Here is a 16,356-nt window from a genome sequence, read left to right as displayed (position 1 = left end):
ACATCCCACACCATAACAGTGCCACCACTACCCTGGACAGTCCATTGTTGGCATGCTGGTTCCATTGCGTCGTGGAGTTTTCTCCACACATGTATTCAACTATAAGCCTGAAACAATTGGACTATAGTCCCGTCGAACTAGGCTACATCTTTCTAGTTATCTTGCCCCTCCAATGTCAGTGTTTGCAAGCCCAGGTAATGCACAAAACCTTGTGCCATGGGGTCAACAGTGGGACCCAAGTGGCCCGCCAGCTCCTGTAACCTATAGAAGAGAGGGAAAGTTGCACTTTTTGGACACAGATGTTACATGTGCATTAAATTTTGCTGTCACAGATGGAGCCAGCGTTATCTTTGCTGGCTGAGGCGCAGGCGTACACTCCCGGCGTGACTAGGCGGACACATCGCCTAGTCACACCGGGAGTGCATGGAGATGTTTCCCATTGTAAGCGTCTCTGTCTGGGCGCGCGAGCGCACCAGACGACGATGCTCTCCATTTAAGTGAATGGGGAGCATCTCCATCCGGGCGCGCGCGCCCGTCCAGATGGAGACGCTAATAGTGACTAGGTGCGCCAAGGCGGGCACACCTAGTCACAGTGGGAGCAACAACAACGAAGGCTCCATCTGTATCTTTGGTAAACTCTCAAGCTGGTTGGACATTAAAATGCATTCTAGTCGACACTGTCTATGATGCATTGTTCAAAGTTCCTTAAATCATTCTGCAAATTTAGATGACAATGGATTGCAAAGAAACCACTTATTGTAGATATAGTACTCATTTATGGAAGATGACATTTAATACAGCGGTGTGGTGGAATGTACTAGGAATGGAGGTGACTGTCTTCGTTTTTCTGGCACATGAATGTACAGATGGAGCCATGCTCAGCTTTGCCGCTGTGCGTATTATTCGCGGCACAGCTGGCGTGATTAGTTGCCTGCGACTATGACATGCGCGTGCATATGCATGCACATGGCCATAGAGATACATGGAGGCTGCAGCTAGTAGCAGCCCTGCGTAATAAGTCGCACCTGGGGTACGCCACACCACGCGTGCCCATGCAGCCCTGCCGCAGGTGCAGTGGGTGTGGCTACATCTGTATATACATATGTATACGTGTGTGTGTATACATATGTGTGTTTGTGTATGTCTGTACACAAACACATATATATTTATAGTTTACACATACAGCGGTTGAAGCAGAAGTTTAGAGATGCATGAAAAATTTAAATGAATGGAACATGAGTAGTAGAATGAGGCTATAAACCATAATTTAAAGAAAAAATTATTAATTCTTCAATTAATCAATATTCATTATTCTCTTGTATAATGGGGGTAATTCCAAGTTGATCGCAGCAGGAAATTTTTTAGCAGTTGGGCAAAACCATGTGCACTGCAGGTGGGGCAGATATAACATGTGCAGAGAGAGTTAGATTTGGGTAGGTTATTTTATTTCTGTGCAGGGTAAATACTGGCTGCTTTATTTTTACACTGCAAATTAGATTGCAGATTGAACACACCACACCCAAATTTAACTCTCTCTGCACATGTTAAATCTGCCTCCCCTGCAGTGCACATGGGGGGTAATTCCAAGTTGATCGCAGCAGGATTTTTGATAGCAACTGGGTAAAACCATGTGCACTGCAGGGGAGGCAGATATAACATGTGCAGAGAGAGTTAGATTTGGGTGGGGTGTGTTCAATCTGCAATCTAATTTGCAGTGTAAAAATAAAGCAGCCAGTATTTACCCTGCACAGAAACAATATAACCCACCCAAATCTAACTCTTTCTGCACATGTTACATCTGCCTCCCCTGCAGTGCACATGGTTTTGCCCAGTTGCTATCAAAAATCCTGCTGCGATCAACTTGGAATTACCCCCGTGGTTTTGCCCAACTGCTAAAAAATTTCCTGCTGCGATCAACTTGGAATTCCCCCATAGTCTTCACCTCCTGCCCTTATGTTATAATGTAGCTCTCTGTTATACAATATTTTGTTTAGCACTGTTATTATACCTTTATTACTAACCTTCATTTTACACTTATTTTACTCTTATTTTTTTTTAAATGCTTTATATTTAAATAAACCCTTTCCAAAGCTTCACCTTTAGCCTTTTTACTGTATCATTCCTGTTGTGCACCCAAAAACATAGAGCACCTTATATAGAGGGTCATTCCAAGTTGATCGCAGCAGGAATTTTGTTAGCAGTTGGGCAAAACCATGTGCACTGCAGGGGAGGCAGATATAACATGTGCAGAGAGAGTTAGATTTGGGTGTGGTGAGTTCAATCTGCAATCTAATTTGCAGTGTAAAAATAAAGCAGCCAGTATTTACCCTGCACAGAAATAAAATAACCCACCCAAATCTAACTCTCTCTGCACATGTTATATCTGCCTCCCCTGCAGTGCACATGGTTTTGCCCAATTGCTATCAAAAATCCTGCTGCGATCAACTTGGAATTACCCCCCATATGCACTGCAGGGGAGGCAGATTTAACATGTGCAGAGAGAGTTAGATTTGGGTGGGGAGTGTGTAATCTGCAATCTAATTTGCAGTGTAAAAATAAAGCAGCCAGTATTTACCCTGCACAGAAACAAAATAACCCACCCAAATCTAACTCTTTCTGCACATGTTATATCTGCCTCCCCTGCAGTGCACATGGTTTTGCCCAACTGCTAACAAAATTCCTGCTGCGATCAACTTGGAATTACCCCCATAGTGCAATCCATTTACTATACAGTTCACTCCGATTCTCACTAATGCTTGCCAACATATGACCATTTCCCCCAATCCAGGCTCGATCTTCCTGAACCATGCCCATTTAAAGTGAGGGTCCACTCCTTTTATGGTGCTGAAAATAGGCACAGTTGGCAGGTGTGCCTCAGTATGTACTGTAGTACACTCACCAAATTATATAGTAGCCCCACTCTATAACAATCACTCCCTTCACCTGCTGATGCTGATCCTTTGCCCTAACGCTGAGAACACACTAGACAATGGGGAAACAATGCGATGCCGTCAATGATTTCCTTTGAATGCTTAGAAAAAAAATGATATAGGGCCTAATTCAGACCTGATCGCTAGCAAGCGATTTTTGCACTGCTACGATCAGATAGTCGCCTCCCATAGGGGAGTGTATTTTAGCTGTGCAAGTGTGCGATCACATGTGTAGTAGAGCTGTACAAACAGATTTTGTGCAGTCTCTGCGCAGACCAAGACTTACACAGCCGCTGCAATCACATTAGCCTGTCCGGGACCGGAATTGACGCCAGGAACCCTCCCTGTAAACGCATGGACATGCCTGCATTTTTCCAGACACTCCCTGAAAACGGTCAGTTGACACCCACAAACGCCTTCTTCCTGTCAATCTCCTTGCGATCGTCCGTGCGAACGGATCCGTCACACAAACCCATTGCTGAGCGGCTATCCACTTTGTGCCCTTGCGACACGCCTGTGCATTGCGGTGCATACGCACGCGCAGTTTGGACCTAATTGCCCGCTGTGTGAAAACACACAGCAGCGATCAGGTCTGAATTACCCCAATAGTGCATACAAACTGTGCAATCCTGACCAAAGCACGCGACAAAAACTCACGGGAGTGCGCAGTAGTGTGCACACACTGGAGTATGTATTGTTATGATTCGTTGCTGAACAACAAATCGTCCAAAAGATCGTCTTGTGTGTATGCAGCTTTAGAGTGAACAGCATCATTTGTAGCTATAAGTTCTAAGGACTATGGCCCTCATTCCGAGTTGTTCGCTCGCAAGCTGCTTTTAGCAGCATTGCACACGCTAAGCCGCCGCCTACTGGGAGTGAATCTTAGCTTAGCAAAATTGCGAACTAAAGATTCTCAAAATTGCGAATAGAAATTTCTAAGCAGTTTCTGAGTAGCTCGACACTTACTCTGCCACTGCGATCAGTTCAGTGAGTTTCGTTCCTGGTTTGACGTCACAAACACAACCAGCGTTCGCCCAGACACTCCCGCGTTTTTCCCAGAAACGGCAGCGTTTTTTCACACACTCCCATAAAACGGCCAGTTTCCGCCCAGAAACACCCACTTCCTGTCTATCACACAACGATCACCAGAACGAAGAAAAAACATCGTAATGCCGTGAGTAAAATACCAAACTTCTTAGCAAATTTACTTGGCGCAGCCGCAGTGTGAACATTGCGCATGCGCAGTTTGCGGAAAATCGCTGCGATGCGATGAAAAAGAACGAGCGAACAACTCGGAATGAGGGCCTATAACATTACAGTGTACAATATATAATGTATGACCTATTATCCTATTTGAATAATTATAGAAAATATCCACAATATCCACAAAACAGCTCCCGCTGTCCCCTATATAATCCTCCAGAATCATGCACTGCCATCATCTGTTATATAAAACATCTGTTATACTGTGGCTTATTTAGCATTACATTGATATTTACAGTTACTCTTCATTTTATTTATCACTTTTTTTTTATCAATTCATTCAAAAAAGTGAACCCTAAAGACCCAGTTTCTGTTGGAATGTCCTTTGTACAGTTGGTTCCCAGTACACAGTATGTAGTCTACCCCCTGGCAAGGCGTATATGCCATAGGTGCAGGGAGTGCAGTTGCTATGGGCAGGGCAGCCATCGGGGGGGAGGGGGGGGGGGGTTACTGCGGGAACTGGTGTCCCGGGCCCTTACAGAGATAGGGGTCCACCCCTTGCTCCTACCGCCAATACCTGGATAGCTGCACCAGGCTGTACAACAGCAGGCTGATGCGCAGGGATGACTTCTTAATGCAAACCTTCCCTGTGCATTAGCTCTCTATGAATCATTTCTGCATGTCTGTAACGCTCCACCCATATGTAACTTCACGATGGATGACATCACATAGGGATGGAGCGGTGCAGCAGAATCTTTTTTTTTTTTTGGAGAGGAGGGCCTGTCTATTTTGTCAGTCCCAGGACCCACAATTTCTGATGGCAGCCCTAACTATGGGACCTAGAGCTGAAATGGGCTCATCTTTCCTTTCAAGGTTAAGTGTTATATACATTTTTCACCATTGGTTGGTACATAGGGGGCCTTACAAACTTTCCTTGGGGCCTACAATATATCTAGTTGGACCTGCTCATTGTAATGTGGTATAAAATGAACTGAAGGGCAATTATAATGTTACATAATATGAACTGGGGTCACTGTATGAGTTAATGTGAATTGGGGGTACTATGGCCCTCATTCCGAGTTGTTCGCTCGTTGCCGATTTTCGCTATATTGCGATTAGTCGCTTACTACGCATGCGTAAGGTTCGCAGAGCGCATGCGCTTAGTTATTTTACACAAAAGTTAGGTATTTTACTCACGGCATTACGAGGATTTTTCATCTTTCTGGTGATCATAGTGTGATTGACAGGAAGTGGGTGTTTCTGGGCGGATACTGGGCGTTTTCTGGGAGTGTGCGAAAAAACGCTGGCGTTTCTGGGAAAAACGCGGGAGGGGCTGGAGAAACGGGGGAGTGTCTGAGCGAACGCTGGGTGTGTTTGTGACGTCAAACCAGGAACGAAACTGACTGAACTGATCGCAGTGGCAGAGTAAGTCTGGAGCTACTCAGAAACTGCTAAGAAATTTCTATTCGCAATTCTGCTAATCTTTCATTCACAATTCTGCTATGCTAAGATACACTCCCAGAGGGCGGCAGCTTAGCGTGTGCAATGCTGCTAAAAGCAGCTAGCGAGCGAACAACTCGGAATGAGGGCCTATGTTGCATAATGTGTACTGGCAGCTCTACAATGTGAGATAACGTGAAGTAGGGCGCTACTAGGGTTCATAAAATAAACAAGGGCACTAATATGAAGCATAAAATTAACAACTTGCTGAGAGATGTCTCTCTAGAAGCATTGGGACAGGGTCCCTGCAAAATGTTACTATGGGGCTCACAAAGTTCTGTCTACGCCCCTGCTCCCTGGTATATAGTAGCTCCCCACCATAGTACTAACCTCTTTGATCTGCTTATTCTTCTCATGGACACTCATCTGAATTTGCAGAATTATGTATTCTGGCCAGGTGGATACAAATAAAAGCCAAAGCTTCTATTCAAAGGTTATGGGGCTGTTTGCAGCCTAGATGCCTATTGCTACATCAGTGTTACCTGAGATGTCGACAAGGATACATTTCCCACATGACACCCCCCTTGGCTTCAGTAGCTTGCAAAACAGCTACAATAGACACCCTGCATTCATTTAAACCAGTGTAATTGGGAAGTGTAAGGGATAGGAAACATAGGGAAGGATGGAAGTATCACCAGAACCACCACAATTCTGCTCCTTAGGGAGAGGGCTCTTCCCGGTGAAAGTGTATATTAGCAGGAAATCTTTAATACATAGGGGGTGATTCAGATCTGATCGTTGCTGTGCGTTTTCACACAGCGGGCGATCAGCGATAGACTGTGCGTGTGTATGCACTGCAATGCGCACGCACGTCGGCAAACAACAACAGGCATCGCCGGACAGTGACAGGTTGGTGCGAAAATTCTAATCACACAGCCATTCGCAAGGTGATTGACAGGAAGAGGCCGTTTGTGGGTGGTAACGGCCCGTTTTCTGGGAGTGTCAGGGAAAATGCAGGCGTTCCCATACGTTTTCAGGGAGGGTGTGTGACGTCAGCTCCGGACCCGATCAGTCTGTTCTCACTGCACTAGAGGAGTAAGTTGTGGGCTGCGCACAGGCTGCACACAGTGGGGAAATCATTCAGTGGTGAGTGAGGTGTGAACGGATTTGCAGCTGTCCGCTGACTGAGGTTTTTTTTGCAGCTCGGCGTACACATGAGATCGCACACTTGCGCTGCAAATATACACTCCCCTTGGGCGGTGACTATCTGAACGCAGCACAACAAATTTAGCAGCCCAGCGATCAGGTCTGAATCACCCCCATAATAAGCTGTGGATTGGCAAGAGGTACATAAACGATCTCAGCATATGTCGTATCCGGCCATATTGGAACTACATACTGCCTTGATGGTACAGTGTGTATGCAGGATTGTGCGTACCCAAGGTTGTACACGATATCTTCTGCACGTCAATCAGAAACTGTCATGTATGGTGCCATGCTGCCGAATGCAGAATGGCATGTTACATCAGCATGCCTTTGTATGACTGCATCGTGCACTGTGTATGGGTGGCGCGATATATCGGCTGGCATCTCGACCAGGAATACATTGCTCGGATGTGTACACGGCCTAAGTTTACAAATTAATATTTGGATACTATAAAAATAATTCAGTACTTTCTTTTTAGGAAATAAATACAAGAGAAAGAAAAAAAATAATGTATCAACTGTGACATCACGGCAAGGTGTTGGCAGCCATTCTCACAAGTTTTCCCACAGTACCTGTAAAGGGGGGACTCAATAAAGCTACACTCCACTGTATTCACTGTATTGTACGGAGAATTGTATTATTCTATTTTGATTGTTGAAAACAACAATTGAAAAGAAAAATGTTAATATTTGTCTTAACAGATAACAGAATGATAAAAATCATATATTAGCCACAAACATTTCATACACATCTTAGTATCTTTCCATTAGATGTGGCATGTCTCTGAAAATAATACTGTATGTCTCCTTTTATTCTACTCAGCCTAGCATTCTATAATTATAGTACCCTAATACCCTTTCTGCAATGAAATCACACTATACACGACAACATAATTATACTGTATGACACATTACAATACTGTCTAAACATGTAGCACATTGACTGAAACATCCATCTTGGTATCAAATAAAAAGTATAAATATTTATTTACATAATATAATTTCCTCTTATGCAACTTTTGTCTTGTTACACTGTAAAAAATCCTCAGTCTTGTGTATTTGGTATTAAGCAGTATAACATCATTTTATATAAATATTACTGAAGCACGGATTGTTTTCATTTCAGAAAACACATTTTTCACATTTTCTATGTACTATTATATAATAAAATAATGTATAAGAAAATCATATCAAAACCTCTTCTAATATTTTTGTAAACCCTTGTAAGTTGTAAGGTCCTACAAGTAAGATCCTATATACAATCTAGCTGTATGCCTCTCCTTACTAGTACAGCGCTGGAAAGCATGGTCATTTCAAATCGCACAGCAATTTGGATAGTTTTCTTTGTATAAAGAAACCGAATAAGATGAATTTTTCGTATTTTGTTTCCAAATGTTAAACAGAAGTAGACAATTTATATAGTTCATTGTCTAAGCTGTATGGTAGAGATCCTCAGGATGTATATATTTTCTTATATAGGGTAACAGAGAAATAGTCTATGCAGTACATACCTTATAATCCAGACAACCATGGATAGTATATGACACAGACTGATCTATTCCATGATCTCATTCTAAAGGCTGCGGGATGCAGATGGTGTCCATTGTGTCCAGCCCAAGCTGCTCATTGTCATAGTGGGGGTGTGATGCTGCAGGTTGAGTTAAATATATGTAGCTGACATGTTATGCAGGAGGATACTGTAATTCCTTCCCACTACTAGCCAGAGCAATCATCTAGTATAACAGTGGATGATCTGCTGGTAATAAAGTGACACTGCCCAAAAATCTCCAGTGACCTCCGCCTGCATTGACCATCTCTCGCATTGTAGTGTAGATGAGTGAACAGGATGCTGCGGTGTGTGCTACTCCATCAGTAGCAGGAGGAGGAGGAGGAGGGACCATTTAGGGGAACACACACTGCATCCTCACACCAGCAGCTGTTATACAATGCAATATGTGATGTGTTACATACAGCCAGGCCAGCAGCACAGTAGTTACTCACATTCCTCACAGATCATGGCCCCAAATACATTGCAGACACTTACTAGCAGCCTGGCCTGCTCTCCATCATCCTGCACACAGAGCATGCATAATAGTAATGTCAGAGACCTACCATTACCAGGAGACAGGGAATCATCAACAGGTGCACAACTAAACACAGACCCACTTTGAATATTTCCACTGATACATGTATTTGCTAGATTATGAACATACTATGCACAATGCATTTCCTGTGACAGACAAGGTAACGAGATGGGGGAAGTAGCCTTTATAAAATATTTGCTGCTCTGCCCCCCTGCTTTCACTTCAGTGGTACAGTCTAGCCAGGAGCATTCTGCACTGTGAACAGAAGGCAGCTGTATCCATGGTTGTATTGTGGTCTCTTCTTCAAGGGGGGGAACTTGCTTTATTTATTTTTTCTTTTCCACATCCAGTCCATACTATACATGCTGTGATATACTGTACATTTACTTTCTCATCAGCATTTGGAAGACAATTTACTGTTGGCCATGTTCATTTGTACACAGTGGGGCTTACTTATTGCCATGATAAATTGTGCATAATGCTGCAGTAACCAATGGCAAGTTATAACAATATAGCTGTCTTTTTTTTCTAGTGAGGTTTAGAAAATTAAAGCAATTGCCTAATTGATATAAGTTACAGCATTCAAGTACAGGGTTACAGCATACAAGCACAAGAAGATACATTTACTTCCACCCAGTGGTGCAAGTAGAAACTTTTTCTTAGTGGTACTGATAGTAAAAAAAAATATGGCCGTGGTCACGTCTCATGAGGGGGTGTGGTCACACAAAACTAGAGTAGTGGCTACATGACAATAGGGGCATGGCCACATTATGCCACACACTGTAATGCCCCTTACACATTATGTCAGACACCATAATGCCCATTACACATTTTGCCACACACCGTAATGCTTGTTACACATTATGCCACACACGGTAATGCCCATTACACATTATGCCAGACACCGTAATGCCCATTACACATTTTGCCACACACCGTAATGCTTATTACACATTATGCCACACACGGTAATGCCCATTTCACATTATGCCAGACACCATAATGCCCATTAGACCACACACCGTAATGCCCATTGCGCATTATGCCAGACACTGTAACACCCATTACACATTCAGGGGTGTAGCGAGAGTGGCTCCGGTGGAGCGCGAGCTCCGGGCAATAATAAAGTTAGAGGGCGCACTGCTGCTTGCCACCCCCCCTTCCCACAGGCCAGAGCCGGCCCTAACCAATATGATGCCCTAGGCAAGATTTTGGCTGGTGCCCCCTAGCACCATCGCTGGTTCTGCATCTAACCTTGCACCTCTTTCCCAGCACCATCACCCCTCACCCATAGCAGTCCTTATTTTGGTGTTTGTACCCCCTATATTTTAAATAGGAACAGTTCGCACATTTGGTGCTCAGCCCAAAAAGGGGTGTGTTTTTGCTGGCAAGGGGCATGGCCACACAATAGTAACCCCAAATCCATTACGCCACACAGTACTGCAACTTTATTCACATTTGATCATGCGATAGTGTCCATAATTCATATTACATCCCACAGTAGTATCACTTTACCTTATAAACGTTACTCCTCACAGTAGAGCCCCTTATTCACATTACATCACACTGAATTGCTCCTTATTCACATTACACCACATCCTATTGCTCTTTATTCACATTAGACGACACAGTAGTGCCCTTTCTATATGCAACGCCACACAGTAGAGCACCTTATACACATAATGCCACAGAGTAATGCCCCTTACACATATGAGACATTATTAATGTCCTTATAAACATAATGCGCCTTACACATTATGACAACCTTTATTAATGATCTTTTACACATAATGTCCCTTACACATATGCCGCACATTATTAATGCCCTTATACACATAATGACACACAGTGCCCCCTACACATTTGCTGCACATTATTAGTGCCCCTATACACATAATGACACACATACAGTAGTACCCTGTTACACATATGCCGCACACTAATGCCCTTATACACATAATGACACACATAGTGCCCCTTACACATATGTTGCACATTATTAATGCATTTTTACATGACACACATAATGCTCCTTACACATATTCCGAACACTACTGCACAACCAACCCACTCACATGTACACAGCACTCACACTGACACTAACACTGTGACCTCTGCCTCTGCTTGGATACATACCTCATAAATCTTGCCTCAATGCTAACGTCTGGCACCTTTTTTATGAAAATGCAGCTTATTTGCATTGCTATGTGGCTAGGATGCACAAGCAGCTTCTGATGCCCCTAGGCATATCAAATGCCCTAGGCAATTGCCTAGTTTGCCTATGCCTATGGCCGGCTCTGCCACAGGCCACTGTACTGGCAGCCGCAGAGCAGATGGAGGAGAAGCAGAGGGGCGCACACTGACTTGGAGACAAGGTAGGGAACAGGGCAGGAGACGCTGACAGCTGGCACATGCCAGAGCTCTGCTCGTCCTCTTTATATGTCTCACTCAAGCCTTCGGCACACACTGACCCTATTTTAAACATGGGGGTACCCAAAGGAAACTTTCGCCCTGCGCTCCACAAGGTATAGAACTGACCCTGCCGCCAATTTAGGATTTTTAATTATTGTTTCTTTTCAAATGTAACATGCCACCACATGTTGCTTAGGCCCCCAATTCATTACAGGGGAGGGGGCGCCAAAACATGGAATACGGTCATTAGGTCGACAGTACTTAGGTTGACAGTGATTCGGTTGACCACTAGTGGTCGACATGGTCACTAGGTCGATATGTACTAGGTTGACCTGGAAAAAGGTCAACGTGCGTTTTTTAATAAAAAAATTCTTCATTTTTAAAACTTTTTCATACTTTACGATCCACATGGACTAGGATTGGGAATAGTAACCTGTGCCGAGCGCATCGATAGCGGAGTGAGGCACCTTTCCCGAAGCTCGCGAGCCATGCGAGGGGACATGGTGCACTGACAGGGGTTCGCCGCCACTTCACAAAGAAAACAACACCATAAAAAGTAAAAAAACTCATGTCGACCTATTTCTGGTGTCGACCTTGTTCATGTCGACCTAATGACTGTGTCAACCTATTTCTTGTGTCGACCTAATGACTGTCGACCTAAGTGTGGTCGACCTAAAGACCCATACCCCCAAAACATACCCTTGCTCCGGGCACCATGGTGCCTAGCTATACCTCTGTACATATTATGCCACACACCGTAATACCCATTACACATTATGCCACACACTGTAATGCCTATTGCATATTATACCACACACCGTAATGCCTATTACATATTATGCCACACACCGTAATGCCACTGACACCATTTGACAAAAATGCCCCTTATAAATTATGCCCAAGCAGTGGGCTCCATATTTCTTAATGGTACTCTGTACCACCCTGAAACACCCTACTTTCAGCTCTGCTTCCACCTCAGCACTGAGTTTGAAAAAACTCAATGCAGGGGCATTGAGCCTCATTCTGAGTTGGGACTGGGAATAAAGAAATAAAGAGCAAGTAACTGTGTACCTGGACAAACCATGGGGGTGATTCAGATTGGATCTCTGCTGTGCACAGCGGACGATCAGCGATAGGCTGTGCATGCACCGCAATGCGCACGTGCATTGCCAAACAATAACAGACATCGCTGACAAGCGACAGGGTGGTGCAAAAATTCAGATCGCACGGGCGTTTGAGTCGCCTGTGTTTTTCCGGACACTCCCTGTAAACAGTCAGTTGCCACCCACAAATGGCCTCTTCCTGTCAATCACCTTGCGAACGCCCGTGCAATCGGCTTTTCTGCACCATCCCGTCGCTGGCCGGCGATGCCTGTTGCTGTTGTCCTATACGCCTGCACATTGCAGGGCATACGCCTGCGCAGTTAGGATCTGATCGCCCGCTGTGCGAAAACGCACAGCAGCGATCATGTCTGAATGACCCCCATAGAACTCTGCATTTAATATATCAGGGATCAGAAACTCTTGGCATACAAGGATGCTTTCAGTGGAGCCCGCAAGCTGACAGATTTAAAATGCATTTCTCTTACATCCTAGAGGATGCTGGGGTCCATTTTAGTACCATGGGGTATAGACGGTTCCACAGGAGCCTTTGGCACTTTTAGACTTTTCAACAGTGTGAACTGGCTCCTCCCTCTATGCCCCTCCTCCAGACCTCAGTTTAGAAAATGTGCCCAGGAGACTGGATGCACACTAGTGGAGCTCTACAGAGCTTTGCTGGAAAAAGACTTTCTTAGGTTTTTTTATTTTACAGGGAAGCTGCTGGCAACAACTTCCCTGCTTCGTGGGACTTAGGGGGGGGGGGGGGGGGAGTAGGAACCAACTTCTCAATTAGTTAATGGTTTTGCTTCCGCTGACAGGACACCATTAGCTCCTGAAGGGTACTGAACACAGCCCAAGCCTGGGCAGCGTTCACTCCCACAGCACTGCCGCCACCCCCTAACAGAGCCAGAAGTCAGAAGGCTGGTGAGTATATTACCGGAGTCCTGCAGAGAGGGGATCCTCTGGTCATCGTTGGCGTCATACAGGTACACGCGCAGCGGCGGGACACTGCGCGCCATGTCTCTCAGCACAAGGGTGCAGAGCGCGGGGGCGCACTCTGAGGGCATGTTTTAAAACCTTACTCTCACTGGCATAATGGGTACATACATGTACAGCCGCTGATGTGCCATCCCCAGCCAGTATAAATATTACGTTGCTGAGTGTGAAGGGCGGGGCTTCTCCTCAGACTTGCCAGAACACTCACTGGGTGCCATTTTCTCCTGCAGAAACTCCAGTGTGAAGCTCTCGAATGCTGTTTCTCCTCATGACAGCGCTGATACAAGTACAGGGTGTTATAGAAGGGGCAGAGAGTGTTCATTATAATTAGTTCTGTGGGCCTATTATTGGTGGTTCCGGTATGAATGGTCGACCATGTTATGGTCGACAGTCATTAGGTCGACCACTATTGATCGACATTGGCATGGTCGACATGGACACATGGTCGACACATGAAAATGGTCGACACATGAAAGGGCGACACATAAAAAGGTCGACATGCATTTTTTTACTTTTTTTGGTGTAGCTTTTTGCGTAAAGTGACGGGGAACCCCAATTAGTGCACCGCATCCCCTCGCATGGCTCGCTTCGCCATGCTTCGGGCAAGGTGCCTTGCTCCGCTACCGCTGCGCTCGGCACAGATTACCGTTCCCAATCGTAGTCCACGTGGATCGTAAAGTATGGAAAAGTTCCACAAAATAATTTTTTTTAAAAACTCATGTCGACCTTTTAATGTGTCGACCTTTCATGTGTCGACCATGTGTCCATGTCGACAATGTCAATGTCGACCAATAGTGGTCGACCTAATGACTGTTGACCATAACATGGTCGACCATCTGAACGGATACCATTAATGGTATATGCGCTGTAAGTGGGTAATATTTCCACAATTCACAATAAGGCGCAGTGTATGGACTGGCAAATCCCTCTGTGTCTCTCTGATAGACTTTAGTGTGGGTCTGTCCCCAATAGCTCCCCTGTGTGATAGGGGTGTGTGTGTGTGTGTGTGTGTGTGTGTACGTACCAAGTGTGTAACATGTCAGACATTGGGGAGGGTTCTTCCCAGGAAGAACCCATTTTAGATGCACAAGAGGGTAATATGGTGGCCATTTCCTCTCAGAAGGAGCCGGAGTGGGTGAGAATGTTGCAAAAGAATATGTCAATGCTTGCAAAGAAATTCTCTGAGTCTGAACAACAACAGACTAAATATTGGAGGCAGTCTGTGGAGAATGCACTGTTTACTGACCCCTCCATATCATCCACTCAGGTCCTATCCAGTTCCCAGAAAAGGTCACTGGCCCAGATAATGAAAGGGGACACAGACACAGATTCCGACTCTGACGTCGACACTGGGGATTTGAGAGGGGTAGACCCCAAATTAGCCAAAAGCATACAATGTATGATAGTTGCTATAAAGGAAGTGTTGGAGTTTCCTGAAACAACACTGGTCCCAGAGGAAAAGGATTGATAAAGTCGATATTATCTTAAACCATAAAGCTATACCTCTAGATACACTTTTACCGTGGAGCCGCAATGGCCGTTAGACTGAATACACGCGCTACGCACTTTGTACGCTATTTGCGTACAGAGTCCCGTATGTGGTACGTACTTGGCGTACACACGCCGCGCTGAGTGTACAGAGTACGCACAGCGCGCGCACACACAATTGATAACCTTTAAACCTTGTTAGTGTTACAATGCAATGATATGATTATACCTTAAACCCTTAGCAGCAATGTACTGCAACGATGTTGTACCTTAAACCTTAAGTAGCGCTGACGGTATAAAGTACCCGCAGTGTGTACACCTTATCAATACTTATAAACCTTATACAGATAAATATGCTTTTAAACCCTTGCAGGAAAGTGAAGACACAACACCGATTTGTAGTTGAAACCACAGGGTTCTAAGGCCACTGTGGATTATTTCAAAAGGTAAAACAGTACAAATCATACACTACAGGCTAACAAGATAAATCTAAAACAGAATAATGGCTACAGAGAATGTACATACGTGAGAATGTTCGCAAGCACAACCCGGCCGGTCCTCCGCTTGTCAGGTAGAAAGCGTTCAGAGTCTTTTGACCGGCCAGGCAACAATGGGCTTTTTATACACAACTTACATACACAATACAATGGTCACTGTAATCTCATTGTCCATTGGACACAGAGATGTGTTCTTACATTACAGGAGAGGTCATAGGTTGATTTGAAAAGATGGGTGATGTCTTTCCCCAACTGCTCTTGTGGGTGGTATCTTCTGGATTCCCGCCGCATACATAATATACAGTAAATACAGTTAATATCTATATTCTACTTTTGCACATAACTATATGCTGGAACATGCAATCTTTCTCTAACCAACACCGGAATGTTACCCTTAAAATAACCCTATAGCTGGATACCAGACATCACCTTCCAACCTTTATCTGACCCTTCCTATCATGCAAAGGCGAATCCCTTAGTCCTGGAACTGTTTAAACTGTAGATACTCGCTGATGTGGTGTAGGGGAATTATGGGTACAAAATGCACTATTTGGGTTAAATATGTAATGTTCTAATTACCCTCTACGCGCTCACAAACTCCGACGTAAATACCCATACCACGCGCATGATCGCAGGAGCGATCCTACGCAAATTGCGGATATGTGCATGTACGGCGGACTGAGTGCACGAGCAGCGGGCATGTGCATGGGGTTAGTACAGGGTATATATATTACAATATTTTTCAACTTTGACAGGATTATTTTAAATTAAATAAAAAGCAGGTTGTGACTTTTCCTCCTTCAAAGGATTTGAATGCGTTCTTTGAAGAATCCTGGGCTAACCCTGAGAAGAAATTTACCCTTCCCAGAAGGATACGTGTAGCGTACCCTTTCCCTGAGGAACACAGGCACAAATGGGAGACTCCCCCAATGATAGACACCTCAGTTTCTCGGCTGTCTAAGAATATTGTTTTGCCTGCCCCTGGTTCAGCCCCCTTAAA

The 16,356-nt window shown here is 44.7% G+C and overlaps 1 protein-coding gene across 2 annotated transcripts in view; it reads right to left on the bottom strand.

Annotated features, from left to right (window-relative positions):
- The window catches only part of MANEAL (mannosidase endo-alpha like), a 122,027-nt gene extending 113,157 nt beyond the window's left edge, over positions 1-8,870 (bottom strand). The window contains exon 1 of one of the 2 annotated variants that reach the window (XM_063954321.1): positions 8,824-8,870. The gene's annotated coding sequence lies outside the window, so the exon portion shown is untranslated. The other variant, XM_063954320.1, reaches the window with a different exon arrangement.
- Between the last annotated feature and the right edge of the window lie 7,486 nt (positions 8,871-16,356).

Source organism: Pseudophryne corroboree, chromosome 2 (genome assembly GCF_028390025.1).
Source record: "Pseudophryne corroboree isolate aPseCor3 chromosome 2, aPseCor3.hap2, whole genome shotgun sequence".
NCBI classification, from domain to species: Eukaryota; Metazoa; Chordata; class Amphibia; order Anura; family Myobatrachidae; genus Pseudophryne; species Pseudophryne corroboree.
Note: the sequence above shows the minus strand (reverse complement) of the source record. Positions and strands in the feature narration are given on the sequence as shown.